At 37.8% G+C, this 12,126-nt stretch overlaps 1 pseudogene; it reads right to left on the minus strand.

Annotated features, from left to right (window-relative positions):
- Nucleotides 1-8,029: 8,029 nt before the first annotated feature.
- On the minus strand, nt 8,030-11,079 carry LOC138309761 (zinc finger MYM-type protein 3-like; annotated as a pseudogene).
- Nucleotides 11,080-12,126: the final 1,047 nt, after the last annotated feature.

Genomic DNA, 12,126 nt, shown 5'->3' on the forward strand with positions numbered 1-12,126 from the left:
CCGTGTTCACACGTAGTGCACTCCGTGTCTACCTGTAGTCTAAATCTTGTGCACTCCGTGTCTACCTGTAGTCTAAACCTCGTGCACTCCGTGTCCACTCGTAGTTCACACCGTGTGCACAATGTGTAACCTTTAGTCTACTACCAACTGTATGCATACTCCTAAAGTTGTTTGCGACATGTACATGTACCGTGTTTCGTATTTGTCTATCATTATAATATACAAGATAATAAATTAACTCTTCAAAAATAAAATAAAATAAACGCTGAAAATACAGTTGAGCTAGAAATAAACATAAATTCCTTTTTTTTAAAATTATTTGTTTTTTGTAAAGGGGCCGTTCTGACTGGGGCCGTTCAGTGGAGTCGTTTTAGAAGGGGTGGGGCTGTTCACGACTGAATGAAGTCTGTGACAACGACGAAGACGTGAAAAATAAGTTACAGTTAGGTACAGTTATATTGGAAATACAAACATACATTTATAACAGACGATATATATATATATATATGATATATTTTTGAGCGATTAGCAAAAGATTTAGATGTTATGCATTGAGTCAATGTCGCTGGATTGTAGACACACCACTGCATCGAGAAACACGTGTTTGAGAGTATGGGCTCGTTTACGCTGTCAAAATCAACAAATTGATATAAAATCTATCGATATTAAAGATGCTCCACCGCTGACAAATGGTATTTTTTCACTATCAAAAACAGGAGCAGACGATTAAGTATTTTTCTTCAGTTACAAAAGTTACTTACTTTACACCATTACCACCATTGAAAAGTTTGAGATTCTAATTTTACTTCAAGTTAAAAATATGCAAAATAATTAATTGCATCCCGAAAAAAATCCGTGGCACTATATCTTATATTGAATGAAGTACTGATTGCGCATTCATCAAAGGCAAAATAAATTGTCTTATATTATTTTTTGTGTTAATTAGACATATATATACACGATTAAACACTATTTATTGTTCAAATGATGAATATCATTTATGCCGAGCTGTCGGCGGTGGAGCATCTTTAAGTTGCGTAGGACAGCTCACATGTATCTAGTTCTTTTTACAGCTGTTTGTTTATGTTTTCAAAGCAGTTTAACGGTTGTGTCTTAAAAAATCTTGCACCTAGCTAGATTTCTTACGTAGGCCGCCATGCAAAATTTTGTAATGATATAAGCGGTTTTTCCCCTATGACCTTTGACACGGTGTTTTAAGGCCGCTTAAGAAATTACGTGTTGATTGGTCTATACATACCAGGGGATGTAAGACAGCTCACAAGCGCTAGACAATAATTTGACGTCATCAATACATGTGGCGTAACCCCGGCGCGCATTGTAAATGACGTAATCAATTTTGACGCATAACGACGTTCCTGCGATAATGGCGCGATGAAAAAGCTGGAAAACCAAGTGGAATTTCATCATTTTTTCTACTAAGTATGGGAGAAAAAGAATCAAACATGGGTCCGTGAAGTGGACAGGGATATTTCAAGCCTCGGGTTGACCTGCCAAAATCTTTCACTCGGGTTGAGATATCCCTGTCCACTTCACAAACCCATGTAAGATTCTGTCAATCTTTTCCCTAGCAACCACGGGATATCCCTGTGAAGTATGGGAAAAAGCAGTGTCTCATGTTCACTGTTCATTGTTTATCATATACTCACTCACTGATCATGCTAATTAGAATATTATTATCAGACTTTCACATTTTAAAATGATGGTTTCACATTAGGTTTCACATGTCGACCAGATCGTGTGGTGTAGACATGTGGGTTACTGTGTATTAGGTGAGGTAATGGGGGTTGGGTTACCAAGTTCCTGTGTCAGAGAGGAATCTGGGTTGAATGTTACTGGTTTGCATGGTACCCTTGGTTTCTCAGGGGTAACTGGTTCCTTAGGGGTAACTGGTTCCTTAGGGGTTACTGGATTCTGGGAGGTTACCACTCTCTGATGGGTATCATACTTGTGTTGTAACTTTGATCAAAATCATCATCTTTTATGTCCGGTAATTATATAAGAGGCTGGATGGTGAGAGTGGTCTATAGTCTAATTGTTTTCAGGATTTGATATATATTTCTCCTATAAGAACCCCCAGCAGGAGTGTTTGATGTGTATGATTTAGCACTGTTCTGTTTTGTGACAACTGCTGGTATCCACCGTTCATCGCGCCTGACGCGTACTATTTCACCGATATCTAGCTGAGCGAGGGGTTTAGAAATTTTGTCGCGATAACACTTCTCTTTTCCTTTGTTTTTGACAAGTATAAGGAATGGTCAACTAGAGCAGATGGAGATGGAACGTAGACGGCGACCCATTAGAGGCGACCCATCAATAACTGAGATGGTGATAGACCAGTGTCTAACGGGGTAGTCCTATACTCTACAGGGCTAAGTACGGATCCCGGCCATCCTTTGAAAATGATTTCGTCTGTTACAGTTAACTCGTCGCGAAAGTTCCAAAAACTCCAACACCGACATTGGACAGTCCTGGCGTGACTTCAGCGTGCGTAAGGGATTTGGACGCGTAGGCAACTGGTTTGCCTTTTTATAATAACGCCGAGCCTAGTTCGTCTTTTGATGCATTAACTTGTAGCGTGTTTGGCACTTTAGGGTCAAAATAAGCTAAAACAGGGTTCTGAGTAATGTCACTTTTGACCTTATCGAAAGCATCTTGTTAGGGTTGCTCCCAGTAGAACTCAACGTTCTTAGGTAGCAAAATTCGCACAGGGCTGGTAATTTGAGACAAATTTGGTGCAAATTTGGCAAAGTAGTTAATCATGCCAAGTGCTGTCCCGAGCTCATCTTTATCGACTGGTGGCTTCATGTCGCGTATCGCGGACACCTTTTCAGGATCGGGCTGTAGTTTTCTGAGAGTAAATGACCAAAGTATCGTACACTTGTAGTACCGACCTCCAATTTTCTTTCGTTGAAATTTATACCTACTGAGCGAGAACGCTCCAGTACTGCTCTAAGATTAGCATCATGCTCTTCGCGGGTTTTGCGATGAACCAGAATGTCGTCCATTATCCAATTGAGACCATCAAGTTCTTCAAAGCTAGTGTCTACGACGCGTTGAAATTCGTCTTGAGCTGTATCTACCGTACGGTGTATTAAATGTCGTCAGAAATGAAGACGCGTCATCGAGCAGCAAGTTCCAATATCCAGATTGCACATAGAGCTTCGTGAAAAATCGCGCGCCTTTAAGGTCAGGGAGTATAATGGCTTTGTTTAAGCTTTGGGGGTCCAGACATATTCTGAGTTTACGTGAAGATTTCTCAACGACCACTAATAAATTCACCCCAGGTGTCGGGATATTTACGTTACATATGATATCAGATTGTTCCATCCGATCAAGCTCTTCCTTGAGCTTGTCCCTAAGGGCTATAGGGACTTTACGTGGGGTTTTACCACGGGCTTTACTTCTGGATCAATATGAATAGTGCATTTCCCTGAAATTTTACCTATGCCCTTAAACACATCTGAATACTCAGCTGAAACCGTTTGTTTTGTCAAGTTTCGTGTTATGTCTAGTTGTGGTTACAGAGGTGGGAGGAGAGAGCGACTTCTGTTCGAAATTGTTCACACATATATGTCACTCATCGATTCACTGTCTATTGTACATGTACATTTAAAGTCAGATACAAGTAGCCAAACATAATTTCATATCAATTACAATCACACTTCCAGCGACCTTGTGCAGAAAATCCACACTGGTGTACACATTCTCAGATGCACAAGAGAGTGTACTCTAATGCAGATTTGTTCCATTTACGATCTCGCTTGAAACCTTTCTTGCATCCACAGTGCACTTATTCCTGGCATATGTGCTGCCTATGGAAGCTGCGTCCACACTGATTACCATGCCTTATATTTGTCTGGACACGAAAAGTCAGGCATTAACTCGAATGCGTTTCCGCACACTCATCTTCCCTGATAATATGCCCGCTTGATGTGTTCTTCAAGTAACGCCGCTTTCGTTGGTGGAAGTGAGTTCAAATCTCTATTTCTGGGCAAACAACTCCTTCCGACATTCGTTGACGTACTCGTGGACACTGTTAGCGTTACGGTCATATATCAGAACAACAAAGAGCATAACTGAATCTATAGTTGTCGGATCCTAGTGCCATACGACTTCGACGAATGCGGCGGTCACATCACCATCAGCACACCAAATGTCCTACGCAGTTTCTTTTCGTTTCCTCCAAATGATGCAAATGATGACACTGTATCACAACCAGAAATGGCATGAAAAATGGAAGTGCCTTTGATGTCACTGGGCCGGAGGTGGTGGTTACCTCCGTACCAGAAGGTATCTAGAATTCTTACCAGTCCCGCAAAGAATCGAGATAGTTGTTGCTGATACAATTTGCATTGCATAAATAGCAAAACTAACAACAACATCCGTATCCGCATTATCCGTCCGAGTGTCCGCCTTCTCATGGCTATATAGAGCAAGACCAGAATCCTCGATGTCCTGTTGGTACCTACAAAGCGTGGTATCTCTGTAGTTGGTGATAATTTCCACCGCGACAGAGAATAGGGTCATGGCTTCCTGTGCTCCTATTCCAACAGCTCTGTTTTATCTAAGGAAGGAATGATTGCCAGTTCTTTGGAATACATAGGCGGATTGTACTGGACGTTTCTTATCCGTTCCTCGCGCTCATCCTGCTTTGAGACTCCCTTCGTAGTAGCTGTCCTAGACAACATTTAGCCTCTGAACTGCCTCCAATTGTTGAGAAACATTATGGAGGAAATACTGTCTTTGCATAATCACTGAATACTTTTGCAGTTCAGTCTGAAAACGGTGACAACGATAGAGCCATCCATAATAATCATGTTTACTTTCGGAGTTTTTCCAACAATGGTACTATGCACTTGGTAAATAAGTCGTATTTTGTTCCATGACGAATTTCACCATTGTCACTGAGCGATGGCAGGTAATTGTGGTGCCCTGTTCATAGAAATCATCTAGGTAGCTTCTTCTTGTCTGGCAGGATATGTATAGCCTTAAAAAGAGCAATGTCAAAGGTGTGTCCAGGACAAGCAACTCTCTCCTACCGTCTGTAACGGGATTTTCATATTCGTACAACTAATGCCTCGAATTCTTTTGTCAGTCTTGTATAATATTTTCATGTTTGATAGTTTATGGCCTTAGAAAGAGCAATGTCAAAGAATTACAATCATAACTTCTCCGTCTACTAAAATGACATGTACAAAATTATTTCCATGCTTCCTAGTGTTGGTATCTGTAGAGGTGTCCTGGTGTGAAGTATGTCATGTCTGTAGTGTATGTTGTGTCCGGAGTGTCTGTGGGGTGTCTTTCGAGTGTGTTTAAAGAATAATTCGAGTCTCTTATATATCCGATACCAGGAAGCAGGAATGGCGTAAAGGTCACGATTTCCTTAAAATTATGTCGGCAAAGATTGAATAACAACTTCCTAGTTATGAACTGACTTCCTATATGGACTTAGACGATGTTCCTAAATCAACTGCCTGAAGATATATTCACATTGGTCAATCAAATTATCAAGTTATATTTACATTGTAGCTTACTTGAACTTAAATCTTTAAATCAAATTTCCATTTCAAGGCATCGTTATACTACATTCGCCAGATATGTATAGCTATCATTATGGTGGCCTGTTAGTGTCACATATTTAATATCGCAAGCTCTCCCTGTCAGGTTTGGTCGACACTAGACGGCAACGCTCGAAAACTAGACGGAAATAATATCGCTCTATCGCCGTCTAGTTGTCTTATGTCGTCGCTGTCGAGTCGTCGCGATCTCGCAGTGTTGACCTTCAGTTGACAGGACGAGATTGCGATCGATGTTACTAAATGACACTAACGGGCCGCAATGTATCATACTATTAGGCCCTCGCCTCGATGAAACGGATGTAATCTGTAAACTTAACCCGGAAAGGGATATCCGTAATTTTAACTGGTGTGATATTTCTCTATCGTATGTCACCCGAGCCGTTGCTATGGAAATAATCATATATACCTGAGAGTACGACATTGTATGGATCGCATTCTCCTTGCACTGACGAACATACCCGCTATATAAGTCTTGTTTGGAGCACACATATATTTAATCAACGGATTGCGTCAGCCATTGCTGTTATATGTGAAAGGTGTCATTATCAGATTTTCTATTATTAATTTCATGCTAGCTATAGATGCATGTAACCAAGTATATTACATTTTTGCGTAAACGTACATAACAAGCATTTAATAATAAGAGCGAAGCACGTCGAAAATCGAAGCTCTGTTCTGATAACATGGAATGGGGTCGATTACCTGCATGCATGGATGGTTAAGTTTCATTCGTACTTCCGGATTAATTTGTTCCGGTTTATTCGTTGCTCCGGCGCTGCTCTCCACAGCAACTGGATATATTCAACAAGAAAACATACTTGTAGGTTGTTGTAAAAATACCAATTGTTTTCCTTACCAAAACAAAAAATATGCTGCATCAGCTAAACACACAATAACACGTCAAAAAGTTATATTTACTATTTTGACATGTTTGACTGCCAGAAGGAAAACATTACGTCACTATCACGTCAAACGGTGCAGAGTGGGCGGGGCTTAGTGTATGCAGTCTAGAAAATGCACGATCGGTAATATATTTATTTCTTTAATTTAATTCATCAACAAGTTTTATTAACTCAGGATCTTCTTAGAAAACATGAAATAATTTTAGAGATAAATACGTTATTTGTTGTCCAGAAAATGTGTAGCCTATATTGATATAGAACTCACGGAAATAATCCGATTGTTTACGAAAAAAGGTTATGTACATCTTGGGGTCATATTTCACGGGTTGTCCTGCATCTAATTTAGAATTTATACCGATAAGAAAGAAAAAAAAAGAAAAAAATATACGATCCAAAGCCCAAATCTGTTGTACTACCACTGTACAGTAGGCTAACCATCCAAGACTCACACGGATTAATTACAATATAAGGTGAAAAAAGTGTTACACTGTAGAGAATATTTTTAACTGAAGAAAGGATTTGTTTAATGGCATTTTGTCTATATCCCGTCATTTACTTCATTACTATTCATAATGTTCATGGTGATGACAACTGCTTCTTTCACTGTTTAGCTCTATCAAATTCGCATGCATTATCTATGTCTCTGACTTTGTTGGTTTCCATCCTAGCAATAAAACGTTATAAGTACGGTTGATATTAGAAAAAACCATTTCAAGCTTTAAAGTTCCTCAGCAGGTCTCAGGTGTTGGTGTTACTGTAGACCACAGCTACTGTGTATATCAGAAAGATAATAAACCTACTTGTCCATCTGTGTGGCATGACACCAATATATTAAACCAACTATAGGCAACTCAACTGCTCCAGTATCATGTATGAATATTTACCCTTAAAATACACCTATGAGATAATCCTTTGTCTTAACTCTCCATTCTTTTTCAGGAATGGAGCGTTGTAATGAACAAAGATACAAGAAAACAAAAATATCTCAACACATTTTGTTTATTGTATTTCCAGTGTTGCTCTTTTACATCAACATTCACAATTTTCTGTTTTATTTAAAGGGACTAAATCGTTAAAAAAATCATGTAATAAAAGATAAAAAGATTTATAGAACTAAAAACTAATTGTAAAAGCTGTGTACTTTGTGTTTAATAACAAAGTTTAAAAGTTTGTATAACAATTTTGTTTAGAATGGAGAAAAACTGAAAATAAATAGAAACGACCTAGTCACTATTTCATATTATTATCTTTCGGCGAGTGTAAACAACCGGTATGTGCATGCGCGACGCGTGAACATTAAAAACATTCGATCGAAAAAAATCTCATCTGTCTAATGGACATATCTGCTATCGACTGAAAACACAAATTTATCGACTACAGGTTCCTGATTATTGTGTTTATTTAATAAACGTTGAAACGTATGCAGAAGTTTTGTGAAGAGATTCTAAGTGTAAATAATCCTATACTATACATGTTTTTGCAGCCATAAAGAAGATTTTTCATTATATCATATGATTTTATGCTTGCTTCTACCATTATTTTATTTACATTTGTCATGATATTAGGTACTATTCCGCTAAACCTGCCAATATTATTAGGCTTTTAAAAAAATGGCCTAATATATAGACTTTATAATAAGGGAAAAAATGGGGGAAAAACTAATAATATAGGCATGTTTAGCGGACTAAGTAAGTACGTGTATTTCTTTTATCATTATATCAATATTTGACATTCCCTATACATTGTATATCCTTAGTTATAATGTCTATCCGTCTAATGGACATTCCCTATATATATCTAGTTATAGTCTTTATCCGTCTAATGGACATTCCTTATATAGCCCTAGATATAATATATATCCGTCTAATGGAAATTTCCTAAATATCCTTAGTTATAGTGTCTATCCGTCTAAAGGACATTCCCCTACATGGCACTAGTTATATAACTGTTCCATCTGATTTACTTAAAAATCAGCCTTACTATATATCTAAATTTTATGTGTACTTTTACGTTTTCAAAGCAAAAATATACCTTACATATACATTGTAGACCTATGTATATGTTTGCTTAATAATGTACATGTACACCTGTATTCATGTATAATATATAAATAATTAACGAGTGAAAATACCTCACTTCTTGTCATATTTCCATCAAATACTCTAAAGCTTCATAGAAATGTATGCTGTTTTACTTGGCAATGTAGATATAGGGGCGTAGGATGCGGGGGTCGGAGTTGGAGGGGGCCAGGGGGGAGCATTTGCTTTCCCGTTTCTCAGGACGAGGGCAAACATGTCTTTTTGCGCCCCCTCCCCCCATTTTCGTCGACTGACTTTGAAAGAAAAAGGGTCCTCCTGCACATTTTCGTGAACTAGATTAAAAATGTCGATCAAGGAATTCTACGTACTATTTTAAAAAATGTCTCTTAAAAGATTCATTTGTTTATATGACTTAGCAAGACAATTAATTCATTATTATTTTGTGTTAAACAACAATGTGCCGATGGTGTGAAGCCGGTATGTTCAGATCGAGCAGAGTTGCATAATGATATGACGGCATTCACAATTATCATTTCTAAATGCAGGTAACTTTAAATAAAAGAAATCATGTTAAGGACGCTTTAAAATCATTAAAATGCATCGTAAAACTCATCACAGCCATTCTAAATCGTAATATTTTTACCCGGGGGAGACTCTCGAACCCCCTCAAACACCCAAATCTCGCGCCTGCAGGCGCTCCCACATTCATTAAAATTCATTGTAAAATTCTAAATAGTAATAGTTTTCGCTGCTGAGACCCCCGGACCCCTCAAACACCAAATTCTCGCGTCTTCGGCGCTCGCAAATTCATCAAAATGCATCGTCAAACTCATCTTAGCCATTCGAAATCGTAGTATTTTTTTTCTCGTAGGAGATTCTCGGCCCCCAAACACCAAAATATCGCACCTTTGGCGCTCGCATGGCAATTTGCGTATTCATTAGTTTCCTTTTATCGACACCACTGTCCAAAAATGTGTACTAGGATTCTACTTAACGATATATGAAAAAAGTTTATATAGTATATATGGTTGTGTGTTGAATTAAAGACTTAATCTCCTCCTGTTGGTGCGGGGCGAGGGGGGTCCAAATATTGATGACATTTGCCCCCCCCTCCATCTTCCTACGCCACTGCGATACGCTGTAAATGTATCGGCTATTACGCTTAATCAGGCCAATGTGACCGATACAATATAAGTTGCCTCTTAGTGGTGTTATTACATCTATATCCATTAGCCGGATGAGATTTTCAGCGACCTCGATTTCGAACTCAAAGATGCACTCGGTTCTTTCCGTTGTAAACAGTCAATGCCGACAGATACAATTTCTTGTTGTGTTTAGCGATATTTTAACGTTGATAAACATTGCCAATAGTTCAAATTAAATGTTGTAATTTTGAAAAATTTCCAATTCCATGTATAAACACGTTTGTAGGAAGTAAAAAACCCTAAGAAATCTATGTAAATCTAATGATTTAGTAACTTTAACATTGACATTCACTGTCACCTCAATACGTTTACCTTTAGTGTCATTTGTGCTAGAGTCTTCAATTTTTGAAACTTTGTTGGCAGTTTCTGATTGTCCTTGAATAATGGTGCTCACTGAGCGTTTTTGTGCGGCAGTTGTCCTCTTATAGCTCCTAATGGCATTTGATCTGTGTCCTGTTACCTCCAAAATTAATTGTTCATCAACCCCGGTGTGATAGAGGCGCGTTGCTGCAGACGCTAAACTGGGAGGTATTCCCTCTACGCAGATTCCGGTGTTCCTGTCCACCACGCAGAGCAAAGTTCAATCCCAATAAATACACTAAAGTTCTGACTAACTTTTCTGGAGTATCCGAGCCAAGCACACCCTTAGACCACATGATATCCTCTTCAACGTCAGAAATAGGCAGTGCTTGATTGTTTGGTCCTCCAAAATGTTGCTGTGCCTTTTCTTTCATGACATTATCCAGAGTGTTTTTTATTTGACTAAACGAAGTGTCGCTTAGAAATTTATAACTTTTATCCAAAGTATCCAAGTGCAGCTGTAGACAAATTACGATTGTGTAAATAGTATCAGCTGGGTAGTCGGATCCATCGACTTTCTTTGCTTCACAAATAAAGCGCGAAATTGAATAGTTTAGCTCATCTCTTGTCATATTTTCTAGCTCCACTAGGATTGGACTGATGTTCATAGTCTTGGCCATTTCATTTCACTCCTGTCAGTTTGCCATTCTTTAAAGTTTTAACAGCCCATTGGATTTTGTTCATAGTGTTGGCTGCAAATCTGAAATATATAAAAATAATCTTATTAGATTCCATTCATTGCTATGAAATTAAATTTATACCTTTATGATGAATAATGTTATTATAGAAATCCAGACAAAAAAAATCACCATTATTAACCTATTAAGCACACTTGCCCGCCATATACAATGTGTAAGGATATACCCCACTACACAGGCAAGGATCAATCTAGGTTTTGGAGAAAGCTATCCTTTTTCAAAATAGGGGAAATTTGAAGAAATATTTGGGAATTTTACTTTTTTCTTATTTTGGTCCAAAATTATTTTCATTTGACAAAATAGTGCTGTAAAACAACTGATTTTTTGTTAGATTTAGTAAAGCAAGATTTTAATCTCAACATAATTAAAAGTTTGAGTTTATCACAAAATATGCAGTAGCTGTATGATATTTTAATATGAAGAAATTTGCAAACAAAAGTCTAAAAAAATAATGAAAAATAAGTCACAAGGGAAATTGTGTTACAAAAACGGTCATGTTTTAGCTTCACAAAGGGGAATTTTTAAATCTTCAGGGGAATTTTAGGCAAGAGGGGAATTCATTCCTTGAGCGGAAACTACCCATAAACAGTAGTAAATCAAAGCTAGATTGATCCCTGACAAGGTTTTATTCAGAAACCACTTTTTGTATTTTTAGTTAGATAAGGTATACAACATCATACTGAATTTATTACCAATAAAAGTAATTAATTTACTTACCTTTTACATTTTAGACTGCTCATTTCCATGTCAGATTTTGGAATCTTAAATCTGCTTTGTTTTTTGCATCCACTTAACTCCTTTTCTATATTTTGACATGTCATAGACAATTCTTCTTCGCTGATGTCAGAAAACTCATCATTTCTAACATAACTGGCTGTTTTTTAACAATATTTTCCTTGTTTTCCAGTGATAAAATGTCTTCTACCACATTATCGGTATCATAGTCTGACTGTTGTTTCGCAGAGTAATTACTCTGAGTAAGAAAAATACTTTCATCCTCACTTGATGAAGACATGTTCTCAAATGATAGGTCTGGAGTGGACTATCATACAGATATAGAGCCTTCAGTATGTCTCCTGTGCTATTTATAGCACATTTTGCATGTGCATGACATGACCTAATATGCATAACAAAAACTCTCCATTCCTTAGCCCGATCAGGTCTGACAATCATATACAGGTAAAAATGGGGCACAATTGGGGTGTATTTTAAGCGGGTGAATATCCTTGTAAGTGTCCATTCCTTAAAATGAATGAGCCTCGGCTCCATCCTTTTTAAAATACAAAACAAACAATTACCCATGAAAACACTTACAACAACAG

Source organism: Argopecten irradians, chromosome 15 (assembly GCF_041381155.1).
Source record: "Argopecten irradians isolate NY chromosome 15, Ai_NY, whole genome shotgun sequence".
Lineage (NCBI taxonomy): Eukaryota > Metazoa > Mollusca > Bivalvia > Pectinida > Pectinidae > Argopecten > Argopecten irradians.